Raw genomic sequence first — 15,000 nt, forward strand, 5'->3', positions numbered from 1 at the left:
CTGGGAAATACTCAGCCTGGATTCATTTTCTGTTGCGGCTCGAATTACATGAGGTCTGTTGTCTGTTGAGGGAAGAATTGGTCTGAGATTCATGCTATGGTTAGGCAAGATTGTGGGATGCATTCCCGTTGAACAAGAATTATAAGTTATTCTTTGTTTTTGGCAATAACTATGCAAGATTCATTGTCTGTTGGGAAAGAATTCAAAATACAAGATTCAACTAATTTTTGGGTGAGTACGAAATGGGATTTTGTTGACAGACGGAAATCGTCACAAAAGATTTTCTAGCTGTACAGTATATTTACAGTTACGATATTAGTAAGAAAATAATTTTATTTTGATACAAATAAATTTTTAAAGATTTTCAAGCATCATTGTGATACCAGTTTTTAAAGTTTGGAGACCCCTACATGGGGTTTTCTCTCATTATTCAAATAATTCCCTGATAAAATATGAACCCTTGAACATTTACACTGAATGTTTCTAGTCGAGATACAATTAGTACCTTTGATGTGCACGCACCGTTTCATGGAAGTGAGATTTGAGTACTGCGAGGGCTTGGTTCCAAGCATACGTCCCATTCGTTAAAACAAGAACATTTTCCGCCCTCAGATTTCACCACAGAGGTTCAACCTGTGTTGCATGCTCTTTACTCCAACCTACACTCCAATATAAATCAGCCAAGATTGCGTGCGCTTCGTCAGTTGCACTCTGGGCCAATAATCTAAGGACTTATCTTACTCGTTGCTTTTCAATTAAACAATCACTCACCAGCCAATGTCGATATTTGAAAACTGTAAGAAAGTTCCTGGAAATCCTGCCGGATGAATTCACCAAGATGTTCTGTTAGCTGCCATGTCAGTTATCTCAGTACATTGCGCAAATCTGACTAGCTCTGGCACTTTGTAAGCAATTCCAGAGGCATATCTGACATCATTACCTTAGTAATTATTAAAAATTATTTTTAGATCCACATGGGAAAAGCCTTGTCGTGGTAATTCCCCAGGCTTGGAGGGCGGAACCATTCTTCATGCATTTCCTCTCTCATGGATGACTAGCCCCAAATGAGGTTTTCTTGAATCTTCCAAGGCAAAACCAGTCGTCATATATTACCTGATATTAGATGCCGTCGGGTTTCCGTCCACTGCAGTTAGTTATTCATGTTTTCTCCATTCTTTTGCAAGAGATAATAATTAAGCTACGTGACATTTGATAACAGTGAATCACGTGTTCATCAAAATGTGCCGGAACATGAATTACTATATTAAGCTTGATCTGTCAGAAGAAGGTCATTGCCTGTATATACCTATATATATATATATATATATATATATTATATATAGATATATGTATATATTATATATATATATATAATATATCTATATATATACACACATAGGTGTGTGTGTGTATATATAATGATGCTATGAGGTGAGTTATGTCCCTGGGATGATCTTTTGAGTGGGGCTCGCTTTGTATCCCTTTCCCTTCACATGGGACCTATTGAAAAAAACTTCTTGGGTGGGCCTCACGATAGGCCTCGTGACCTATAATTTTTTTTTTTCAGATGTTTATGTGTAATTCTCTCTCTCTCTCTCTCTCTCTCTCTCTCTCTCTCTCTCTCTCTCTCTCTCTCTCTGTTTATTATGGGTCGTCGTTTGGAGTTCAGACGATGAGTTGATTTCTTGTATGTGTATACATACCAACTTTTGTTTTTTGTTTTCCTTTGTACGTTTTAAAGTTGTTTAATCTTATGTTTACTTCTGTTACCGTCCTAGTTAATTTTTCACTTTAGTTGTAACGTTAAGTTTTGCTAATTTTTCAAAATTTCAAGTAAGGTAATAATTTTTTCCCCATTACTAGTGCTATTTCTATTTTTTAAACCTTGTAGAGTAAGAAGTAGAAAAGGTTGTGTCGTTTTTTTAGTGTTGTGAAAACGTCAAAGGGAAAGTTCTTCAGACATTTGAATAAAGAGTGTTCTAAAGAAATTATCGATCAGTAAATTATCGCGAAAAAGGTATATCGTATAACTAAATGTGTACGAATGTTCAGTCAGTGATACAGGAATGTGGTTGAACTTCCTGAGAAATTGTTTTGTAATTCTAATCAAGGCTCTCAACCCTTACTGTATTAGGGCGAATTCCAGTCTTCGGTGTCTTCGCAAATTCATCTTGAATCCAACCAAACTTCCAAAACGATTCATATTACCAAAGAGATGGCTCGTGTCCGGGCATGTGTGTGAACACGAGTGTTTTACTTTTATGCAACCTAATTCTTATGCATCTAAGAGTCCGCTGACTTGCGTGTTTCTTATACTCAATAATGTGAACAAATTTGACTTCTCAGTTTGCAATTTGATCAGTTGCCACTTATACAAGATCCCTAAGGCTTCTCGTTAGCGTCAAAGCCCGAATCTTGTAATTAGGCACATTTAGATGGATCCCACGAAGTCACCTGATAAGTGTTAGATGGATCCTACGAAGTCACCTGATAAGTGGTCAGCTGTTGTGGAACACATTCAGGGTAGAGAAGACTGAGAATCTAACACCATTCTGAGCCCATGGTGAGAATATATATAAATATATAATATAGATAGATCGATAGATAGATAGATATGTATTTATATATGAATATACAGAGAGAGAGAGAGAGAGAGAGAGAGAGAGAGAGACATACTCATTCACAGGCCAAGTCTATGATATTGGCGAACTTTGGTGCTAGTCACGATAAACTAAGGTGGAGTGAAACTGTTTAAACTAATGATCTGTCGGTATTCGTTTATTTATTCAGCCATAGGTGTGGTCGCCTGTTGCTCCTTGTCATTAGCATAGATAAAACAATAATTAGTATGGATTAAGCTTGGCATTTTCACGTGTTTTCAGACGCTGAATTTGGAAGATTGCCCAAGTGTCTCTCTCTCTCTCTCTCTCTCTCTCTCTCTCTCTCTCTCTCTCTCTCTCAATACAGTTGGAATTATGAGGCATTCTATTCTCTCTCTCTCTCGTCTCTCTCTCTCTCTCTCTCTCTCCAGTTGGAATTTTGAGGCATTTAGCCCCCCCCCTCTCTCTCTCTCTCTCTCTCTCTCTCTCTCTCTCTCTCTCTCTCTCTCTCTCTGGAAACAAATCTAATGAAAAACATCTTGAAAATAATTGAAGAAGTTCCAAATAAAATCCAAGTGGTCAAGAGACTCATAAAGAAAATATACATAAACCAACATATTCCGACAAAGAAAATGAATAAGGTGAATCTTGTGAATATACTAATTGATGCATTAGGAAAAAGAATGCCAAAAGCATGCAAACTGTGTAAGGTTTGGTATAGCATAGTCAATCCACAAAACCTAATCAGAAAATGTGCTGCATGCAACATTCCGACCCATCCACAGTGTGCTGAGGTAATACAAGATTTGAGAAAAGATACAAGAATTTTTTGTTCAACATGTCTATCATGGATAGACAATGTTATTAAATCAAGATTGAATGTACAAATAGTTGAGGATGAAGAAGAAGAGGAAGAGGAAGAAGAAGAAGAAAAAGAAGAAGAGGAAAAGGGAAGAGAAGTAAACAAAAATGAAATGACAGAAAAAAATAAGGAAAACAAAGAACAAGATAAAAAGTATGGATGCAGAGATACTCATTGATACTACATATGAGGCAATAAAGCAGCATACCTACAAAGAAAATAAATTACGTATGACAACAGAAAAGCAAATCCCGAAGAGGCTCTACCCAGATCTATACAATGACGGGAAAGAGGAAAAAATAGACAAGAAAGACAAAATCTGCAACCTTTTGAAAAGAGGGAATTGCAGATTTGGAGAAAGATGTTACTACAAAACATCCTAAGAATATGTCAAAAACTATGAAATATATGGTAAATGTGCATACTTAGATGGATATGGGATGATTGCAGAGATCTGCATCCAAAAATATGTAAAAACCTAAAAGAAGGAAAAGGATGTAAGTTCGACAAAAAATGCAAATATGCACCCTGTAGCCATGAATCATAATCAAATAAATAACCAACCAAGTAATAAAATCCAAAATAAGAAAGAAACAAATAAGAGAGAAATCAAGAATATCAGGTAAAAGAGAAAAGCAAACCACCAATGAGATATGCAGAGGTGTCAGCAAAAAATTTCAAAGCATCAGCTCCGAAATTCTACTCAAGAGATAATAACTGTATTTATTATGCAAGAGGATATTGCAGAAACGGAAAAAATTGCAGATTCAGACACAAAATTAATAATTATGATGAAGGAAGATCAAATATTATGGAAAAGTTGGATTTTTTAATGTCAGAATTTCTGGAAATGAAAAAAAGAACAACATACCAGAACAGGAAAGAGACATGGGAAAATCCTTATTACTATCAGTATTAAATGAAGGAGAAAACACGCAAACCATCATAGTGATGAATGCGCAGGGTTTAGTTACGAGTAACTCAAAAAGAAAAATAGAGTACTTAGAAGAACTAACCCAAAATGAAAAGAAAATAGATATAATGAATATAAGTGAAACCTGGTATTCCCAAGAGACTGGAATGATGATCAAATAAAAGGGTTCCAAACTTATAGATCAGATAGAAAAAATAGGAATCAAGGGGGAACCGCAATATATGGGAAAGACAAAAAACAAGGAAAAATATATGAGAAATATAGTAACTCAGAATGTGAACTAATGCGGTAGAATTTGAATCTGAAAAATTGATGAACATAGTAATATATAGACCTCCTAATACTAAAGAGTTTGACTTAATAATTGAAAAATTGGATGATATATGTAGAAATCACAAGGACTGGACTATTCTCCTATCTGGTGACTTCAACTTTCCTTTCGTAGAATGGAAAGAACGAATAGGAGATTGTGGTTGTACTTATACATATAAAAAAGAGAGTAATAGTAGTGCAGAAGATAAGAGGCAATTTGAAAAGCTATTAGATATGCTACTAGAATACAACATTCAACAAATAAATCACCTGCCAACAAGAAAGGAAAATACTTTAGACCTAGTATTTGTGAACGAGTTATGAATTATGTTAAAGAAATAATAGTTTATAATGCGAGTATTTTCAGACCATAATGTCATAGATTAACAGTTCAGTTCATTTAAAGCAAAGTGAAAATAGAGATAAGCAAGAAATGAAAAAGTGGGAAGGATATGGAAAATACAACTTCTACAGTAAAAATATAAAATGGTCAGAAATTAATGAAGAATTAAACAAAGATTGGGATAACATTTTCGTAAGTGATGACATAAGGGTAAATACGGAGATATTATATAAATTATTGGAGATAATAGTGGAAAATATATACCGAAGAAGAAAAGTAAACATCATTCATGCATACCAAGAGACAGAAGGATCTTGTTCCAGAAAATCAGAAGTGGAAAAAAGGTCTTGCAAAAGAAAAAAATGCATGGAAGTTATAGAACTAAAAAGTAAGATAGAAAATGCAGAACAAAAGATTATACAATCAAAAGAAAATGAAAAACGGACTTGGAAGAAAAACCCTATTAAATATCAAGCAAAACCCCAAACTATTATACTCATATGCGAAGAAGATGATAAAAGAAGAATAGAAATAGGCCCTCTGAGAATTGAAGGGAGATTAACGAATGAAAAAAGGAAATTTGCAACATACTGGCAGAATGATATAAGAGAGAATTCACCCTAGAATAGATAATGAAGATAATGATATAGAAGTAAGGGATGAAAATAGTGAATATTTAGCTGACATAGATATTAATGAAGCTGATATTGTGGCAGGCTATTAATGAAATTAAAATGGAGCTGCTGCAGGGCCTGAATGGACATTCCTGCTATTTTGTTAAAGAAAGTAGTTCATTCTATCGCAAAGCCACTTGCAATATTATTAAGACAAAGTGTAGATACAGGCAAGATATATGATGAGCACAAATTAGCATATATTACCCTACTTTCAAAGTGGATCAAGACTAGAGGCAAGTAATATAGGCCTGTGAGTCTAACATCACATATTATGAAAGTGTATGAAAGGGTAATGAAGAAAAATATTATGAAACAATTTAATAAAAATAATTTGTTTAATAAAGGACAACATGGTTTCGTACCCGGAAAAAGTACACAAACCCAACTGTTAGTCCACCGTGAAAACATATTCAAAAATATGAAAAGCGGAAATGAAACAGATGTGGTTTATTTAGACTTTGCAAAAGCTTTTGATAAAGTAGACCATAATATATTGGCGAAGAAAATTAGAAAACACAATATCGTGGATAAAGTAGGAAGATGGTTAAAAGAATTTTTACACAACAGAAAAACAGATAGTTATTGCAAACGACGAGAAAATCGGATGAAGCCAAGGTAATATCCGGTGTGCCGCAAGGTACGGTGTTAGCTGCAATACTGTTTGTTATTATGATTGAAGACATAGACAATAATGTTAAGGATTCGGTAGTGAGTAGTTTCGCAGATGACACAAGAATAAGTAGAGAAATTACTTGTGATGAAGATAGGAACGCTCTACAAAGAGACCTTAACAAAGTATATGATTGGGCAGAGTAAATAGGATGGTATTTAACTCTGATAAATTTGAATCAATAAATTATGGAGACAGAGAAAGAAAGCTATATGCATATAAGGGACCTAATAATGAGACCATCACAAATAAGGAAGCAGTTAAAGACCTTGGTGTGATGATGAATAGGAACATGTTATGCATGATCAAATAGCAACTCCTGTTGGCAAAATGTAAAGCAAAAATGGGAATGTTGTTACGGCACTTCAAAACAAGAAAAGCTGAACACATGATTATGCTTTATAAAACATATGTTCGTAGTCCACTTGAATATTGTAATATGATATGGTACCCACACTATCAAAAGGATATTGCACAAATAGAGAGTGTACAAAGGTCCTTTACAGCTAGAATAGAAGAAGTTAAGGACCTAGACTACTGGGAAAGACTACAATTCTTAAAATTATATAGTCTAGAAAGGAGAAGAGAACGCTACATGATAATTCAGGCATGGAAACAGATAGAAGGAATAGCAGAAAATATCATGGAACTAAAAATATCAGAAAGAGCAAGCAGAGGTAGATTAATAGTGCCCAACTCTACCACCAGGAAAATAAGGAAAGCACACAGGACATTAATCCACTACGCACCAGCATCGATAATGCAGCGTCTATTCAATGCGTTGCCAGCTCATCTGAGGAATATATCAGGAGTGAGCGTAGATGTGTTTAAGAATAAGCTCGACAAATATCTAAACTGCATCCCAGACCATCCAAGATTGGAAGATGCAAAATATACCGGAAGATGTACTAGCAACTCTCTGGTAGACATTAGAGGTGCCTCACACTGAGGGACCTGGGGCAACCCGAACAGATGTAAGGTCTGTAAGGTAAAGGTTCTCTCTCAGAATGTTTGTTAAAGGCATCGGCCACGTCTCGAAAATGACGTTTCTGAAAGTAGATACGTTGTTAGACAACAGTGGGTTTTAAGGATGCATACCAACATGTCGCTCAGAGGTATCGGTACAACAGAGGACGAAATTGAATCCCTTGATTTTGATCTTCGGTTGAGATTCGGATATTCATGTTGTGTCGGCTTGAAAATGTATAGATATCGATTCAGCTGATGGAAGTTTGAAGTGTTCGAGACTTAGTGATGTAGGTTAGGGAATTTTGTCGTGTATGGTATTTGAATAAGAGTGTTCTAGAGGTTTATAGTGTAATGATTTGGAATTTTATTCAGCTGTTTTAGTTTCTAATAAATATAGAAAGATTGTAAAATAGTTTGGCTTGTGAGTGTTCGAGAGGTTTAAGGGGTAATGCTCAAAAACATAATGTTTAGCTGTTTTTAGTTTCCAATACTTTTAATCAGATGGTAAAATAGTATAGGTTTGGACGATTATAGACTATGTTTATAATCGTTCACACCTTTACTATTTTACCATTTGACTAAAAGTACTGGAAACTAAAAACAGCTGATCATTATGTTTTTGACCATTACCTTTTGTTTTGAGATTTGAAGTATTGTACGATTAGAAATTTATTGTAGGGGTATTTAATTTTAAATAACTTAGTGTATGTCATTGTTGGTTAGTCGAGGTAAGTTCTGCAGGTTATTGTTCGAAATATTAGGATGTATAAATTTTTGTGGTATTGTAGATATCAAAGGCAAGGCCATCATATGATATACCGGACTGTATAGGAAACATTATGATGAATGAAATCTGCAGTGATTTTATAGTATTGTAGAAATTTCAACCAGAGATATCTTATAGTAGTATGTGTCAAATATTGGGATGAACGAATTCCGCAGTGATTTTTTTTAAGTACTGTATACCTCATTAGAAGCTAAGGTCAGTTACCGATAGTTATTTAAGCTACTTTTTTTTTTTCATCAGAAAGATTAGTGACTTGAAACTTTTTATATATATATATTTAAAAATCTATATTATACAAATAAATTAAGGTCCATCGTGTTGGAAATATTCTGTGGGCGGATGCCCCGTTTTGCTAATTGGAAGTTCTTGTAGCGAGCACTTCCGCGCGCACTGGAGAATTTTTGTGCGCGTAAGTAAGCACATACGTCACTCGATAGGACAGGTACAGAAAGGGACAAGGTTGACGGGATCAACTTGGATGCTGTGTCTCTGTGACTCATCTCCTGGATGTGGCGGCTATCGGAAAACAGCTCTGAGGATTGGAAGTTTTTTTTATTATTTTTTTTTACTCTCTCTCTAGGTCACGGATTCTCTCTCTCTCTCTCTCTCTCTCTCTCTCTCTCTCTCTCTCTCTCTCATGTCTTTAGTATGTTCTCTTTACATTGCACATCCATTCTCTCTCTCAATATGTTCTCTTTGCAGTGCACATTCTCGCTCTCTCCTCTCTCTCACCTCCCTCTCTGCTCTTATCTCATCTCTCTTCTCGTCTCTCTCTTTATTCAAGTTCCTCGAAAGAAAAAAAAAGAAGAGGACTGTCCACATTCCTCCGCATACAACGTGTCAACGAAAGGAAATGTATTTGTAGTGGGATTCGTAGAATCGTTTGTCGCGTTAATGCAAGACAATTCATATTATCCATCTGCATTCCTCTCACATGAGGGATGCTTTGAAATCCTTCTCATGTGTCCCAGATAGAAATCCTATCTGTTTCACACCACGTGTGCCGTAATCATGGCGCCTCCGACTACTCACTGACATTTATTGTTTGACTTCTTCTTTTAAGTTAACTTTAAGTGTAGTAGTATTCTGTTTAGAATCATGTAGATTCCTACTCTTCGAATATGTCATATTGAAACGCTGATCGGATCGTGTCTCCCTCTCACACATTTATATATATATATATATATATATATATATATATATATATTATATATAAATATATATATATATACACGTATATATATACATATATATATATATGTATATATATGTGTGTGTGTGTGTGTGTGTGTGTGTGCGCGCGCGCGGACTGACGTACGCAGAATATAAGGTTGGTTGGTAATAATTGTATATATATTACGAATATATTTGTAGAACAAGTTTATGTACCTTTTGATTTTTGTTTTGAGTGAAAATTAACCCACCTTCATGCCTAATACCGCTTATACCTGGGATTGTTTGATGTTGATAATGAAGATGATAGTATTGAGCTTCTGTACAGGTGGATATATCCTTACGAGGAGGGTGCTCTGGTTAGGTTTTGTTGATTTTTTATTTATTTATTTTCTCTGTGTCCGAGAGGTTGGTAAGTGGTTTACTTTAGTTTCCATGACGTTGCGAAAGTGAGGTTAATCATATACCGATTATTTATAATGCGTCTTGAGAAATGTTAACGGTAATCGTTTCTTGAAGAAGTAAATCTTAATATTTCGAATATTAAGTAGATATTGTAATATTGATTTTTTTTTTTTTGCTAGTTGCTGTGTTTGAACTCTATTTGCTGTTTGCAATGGAGGCAGGAGTACATTGTCAGCTGTGTTCTAATTTGGTTCGATTGAAGGATATAGATGTTAATTGTTATTGCCATAATTTATATTATTATTCATCGTATATTCTAATGAAAAATGGCAGAAGGGTATAAACTTTCCTATCGAGATTCCATGTATACGTTTATATTCATATATAGAAAAAGTGGGAAGAAATTGAAATTATTATACTAATTTAATAAGTTAGCAGTATTTTTTCGACAAGACATATGATTATTTTCGCGATTCATAATTTATATGCATTCTTATGGAACGAGCTGATTAATATTTGCAAATTAATATTACAGTTACATTTTGAGATCTGCTCATGTTCACCAAAACGTGACTCAGAGCCAAAGTAGGAAATCTTGCTTATTTTAAGAGTAGATAACCTCGAATTTAGAAGCGCAAGGAATTACGTAAAGTCAGCCGTCAAACGGACCGTCAATTTTTGGAGAATATTCTTGAAGGATCGGAGACAGAGAGAAAACATATCAGTATCAGTCTGACGTCAGAGACAAAGTCTGAGTCCGTCTTGGGTATAATTGTAAAACGCGGCTGCCAATGAATATAGGTAACCGTGAGAGAGAGAGAGAGAGAGAGAGAGAGAGAGAGAGAGAGAGAGAGAGAGAGAGAGAGAGAGAGCGAGCTCGTACCTACAACTACATTGCGAGACTGTCTTTAGTAATTAAAATTACGAGTCCGTCTAAGTCCTAAGAGGTAACTGTAAAAGATTGAGCATGAATAGGACACCGGTACGAGCGCTAGACCGCGAAGAAAGAAGAAGAAGAATAAAAAGAAGACGAAACAAATACTTTTTACCTACATCCGCAATGCGAGACTGACGTAAATGGCCAAATTTGTGGACGCCGCGGCTGTAACTGTAAAACGCCCGGCGCGGATCCGCATTTATACGTTTGCCTTACGGTAGAGTCTGAGGAATGATGTCTTTATCCATCTCTCCCCTGATAGGACGTTGCGCATGTTGTAATCCTGGTATCTCCCTGAAGGATGTCTGCAGCATTGTCCGACACCGGGAACCCGGGAGATGCGTTTTGTCTCGCGCGGTGCCGGTGGTTTATCGTTTAAAGCCTTTTTATTATTATCATTTTTTTTCGTGGTTGGCTGGGGTGGGGTCGGGTGGGGTGGGGGTGTGGGTGGTGCTGTTGCTGTTGGGAGGGATTTTCTCCGGTTATATACCTCGGGTCTCTTGTAGTGAGGTGAAGAAAGAGCCCGTCCGGAGGAAGGCTCGATTCCGGATGTTACATGACCTGCACGTGTAGTCTCTCTCTCTCTCTCTCTCTCTCTCTCTCTCTCTCTCTCTCTCTCTCATATATATATATATATATATATATATAGATATATATAAATATAAATATGGTACGTGGCAAAATCCTTTTTTTGTGTTTGTGCAAGAACGGATGATTTCTGATGTTTTTCTGCTTATTTGAATCTTCTTGTTTTCAGAGTAGCCAAAGTTACTGTTATTGGACTTTGTCATTTTAGCTGAGGAATGAAATTTTAATTCGTTTTTCTTTTTTTCTTTTTATGTGAGCCAGTAGCAAAATAGTCGACCCGAAAAAAGTCGGGAGCCATCACATTCTTCTGGTGTTAGTAAATGGATTACAGTATTTATTCATCCGAGGCCACTAAAATCAAGATTATTGATGTTAGTATTTTTAATTAAATACATTTTTTTTGTCGGTACAGCCTCGTAAGAAGGGATCAGTATGAACAAGATCTAGTTGTAATTTGATAAAGGAATGTTTGAAGTGTTACAACCATTGAAAAGAACAGGTTGAGGCCTTATTTTGACATGAATCGTCGTCTTAATATGATGTGGATTGTCCCTAGGCGTACTGGTGCTACTTCAAGATTGGATTATCCAAGAGTAAAACATTGAGCTGACTGATCAGGTGTCAAGTTGGGAAATGTTATCCAATCTGCTTATCTCAGTCGGGTGTTGGTAATGAGAGAAGGTGTTGGCAGAGATATTTCCTTGCTTCCTCTCAGATTGATTGATTACCTAATCATAAGCCTCACCTGATGAACTGTCCGTTCATAAATTTTTAAATTTCTGTAAAATTGTTTCAGTTGAGTCGTAATAGTTTATCAACAGTTCTGAAAAGTAACAAGTTATAAACGATCATTAAGACCACAAGTATTCTCTGGCATAGAAACTAGCCGGAAAGGATTCTTTGATGAGTTTAAAACTGTGAAGCTTGAGATATTCTTTTATTTTTCCTGGAGCTTACTGATATCCCAGTTGCAAGGTTCGTTAAGTATCTGTATGATAAAGAAGAATGCTCAAGGGACATTTCTTCATGTTTCCAGAATATTTTGCCATTTTCAAACTCGGCGTGCATCATGGACTTTATAGTCTTCTGCAGTATTTAGATTTACATTGCACAAATTGCTCCGTTAAAAAAAAAAAAAAAAAAACTGCGATTGGCAGATTTTTCTTGTTCCTAGATTTCGTGAAGGTGTAAGTGTCCCATGTAAATAGAATGAAGCATTGTGAAACGGGCAAGCTCATTGGGTTCGTTGTCGATTGAAGTTTATCGATTTACAATGCGATTACAAACGCCTGTGCAGAAGTATATACAAAATAGCCAAATGGACAAGTCTTTTGCATCTCAGCTTTGTTATGACTTACATAAAATCAAGTTGATTGCCTGGCACTTTGCACTTGTGCGCTGTTCGGCGATGGAGTCAACTATAGTGTTCTAGTCAAAAACTTTATGGCCGATTTCACCTCCTGAATGATTGGTTTATCGACGTTTTTAAGATCTTTACGGCTTCGAACCTGTGTCATGTTTGAGTTTATGGGCTCTTAAAAAGATATTACCCTCAAAGCTATTTGCCCTTTAATGCTGTTAAGCCTTAAAGCAGGTAGCACGATTCGGCTCGTATACTTGAACATTCACGGCGATCGACTCTTATTTACCCAGAGTTGTTGGGTATAGAATAATTGTGGTAGCAAGATTCCGTACCTTCAGAGGTTAACGTAATCTAATCTGACACACCGGTAGCGAGAGTGGCAGGCTTAGTGTCTTGTATACACAGCAACTTCAAGAGGAAGTGAACTGGAATTTATATAGTATATATATATATATATATATATATATATATATATATATATATATATATATATATTAAATTTTTTTTAATCCAAAAGAGTGGATGGCTTCAGAAGACACGTACCACCCATATGGCCCTTGACAAGTAGCACATGTACCAGGAATGTTTGCAGGGGTTATGTCCAGGTGATGTCTATACTCTGTTTTTTCCATCTGTCCATCTGCCTGTTGTGTTTTCGTATGGTTACACTGAGTCCCGGGCTTTAAATAGTTACACTATGTGTAAGTTTTAGGTAAATAAAAGGATATCTGGGTGTAAATTTCCAACTGAAAAGTGTTTTAATAATTTACTGTATGCGAATTACACCGTTAATATTCGAAGCAGGATATTATTTATAGCCCGGGACGCAGTGATACCATGAGCAAACACCAAAGCGGATGGACAGATGGAAAAAAACAGAGTATAGTCATCCATCTAACCCCTGACCTATCTCGAAATAGCTAAACTTCGGTGATCAGACAACCATATATATATATGCCTATTTATATTAGTGTTAGAGCGTGTGTTTTGACCATTACACCTCACTGAAAGGAGTTATATAGAGTTATATGAGAGTTATATATATATATAGTATATGTATACATATATATATATATATATAGATATAGATATATATATATATATATGTGTGTATATATATATATTATATCAATTCAAGCTACAAATTTCCTTTAATATCTAAATTCATATATGTACCTTCGGTACATATATGAAAATATATCATTTGGGAGGTAAAGTGAATTTAGATATTGAAGGACATTTGTAGCTTGAATTGATATATAAATGGATCACGGTTCGATGTGATAATTATTCATTATATATATATATATATATATATATATATATAATGTGTTTTTTTATTGTTACACCCCCTTATTGAAAGGAGGTTTAAAACGTTAAATAACCCACCCTGTATTTTACCCGTTTAAAGGATAGCCTCTGTGAATCGACCCAGAAATAAATGGAATAATTGGAAATATATTTGTTTCTAAAGTGATAGTATGCATTGAGGGTGAACACGTAACTCCCATCTGTGAAGACGGCCGACCTTATTACGTTGCAACGGAGGATATAGCACCTCATTGCGGCGATTACAGTAGACGATGCCAGGATAGTTATTGGTTTGTCCCCTAACGCAGTGTGGGCGTCGGAGGGGTAGGAGGAGGAGATGGAGGAGGAACACCTGTCTTCCTCGGTGCCCCGAAGAGGTGGTCTCCTGAGAGGCATTGCATGATACGTCGCCTTCAGTTTCTGAAAATGGAGGTAGATTATTAGTTGAGATTCTTCATCTTCTTTTCTTTTCCTTAACGGCCTCTCCGTGATGAAAGCTCCGGTGTGGTCGGGTGTCTGGCAAAATGCTTGTGGGGGCCGGCGATGCCCGAGCTGTCATTTACCATGTAAAAATGCTCCTGTAAATCACATTGATTATTACTTATAAATCACGGGCAAATTAGCACACTTTATTGTTGTTAAGAGTGCCATAAATAACAGAGGCCAAATGACAGTGATTTTCATGGAAGTCATGGCCGCCGAGTTGTCAGTAGCAATGTTTACATTTATGTTTACAATGAGTTCACGGGGGAGCGGTGCGGTTGATGTGGTTGCCTCGATATTGCTCTCGATGTTTTGGGTGTTAGCGCGCATGCGCGCTCGCCCGAGCACTCTCACTGGGTATGATTTGATTGCTGATAAAATATAAAGAATACTGTGTGTAATCTAAACTCGTCTATGAGCGCCTAGATATTTATAATTTGGAATGACCAGAACCCGTTGATTTATGTCCGCAAAAAAGTTGAAAGCGGCTGGTCGGGTAGACAGGGAGCGTTCAGCGGAATTATGTCTTGCTTCCAGCATGCAAGCTCAGAAATTTTTGGGCATCCAGAGACGTGTTCTGAATTGT

At 36.1% G+C, this 15,000-nt stretch overlaps 1 protein-coding gene across 4 annotated transcripts in view; it reads left to right on the forward strand.

Annotated features, from left to right (window-relative positions):
* Positions 1-15,000, forward strand: part of LOC135206172 (RNA/RNP complex-1-interacting phosphatase-like) — a 309,494-nt gene that overhangs the window by 201,165 nt on the left and 93,329 nt on the right. The window lies entirely within an intron of this gene.

The sequence above is a fragment of the Macrobrachium nipponense genome, chromosome 29, assembly GCF_015104395.2.
Source record: "Macrobrachium nipponense isolate FS-2020 chromosome 29, ASM1510439v2, whole genome shotgun sequence".
NCBI lineage: Eukaryota > Metazoa > Arthropoda > Malacostraca > Decapoda > Palaemonidae > Macrobrachium > Macrobrachium nipponense.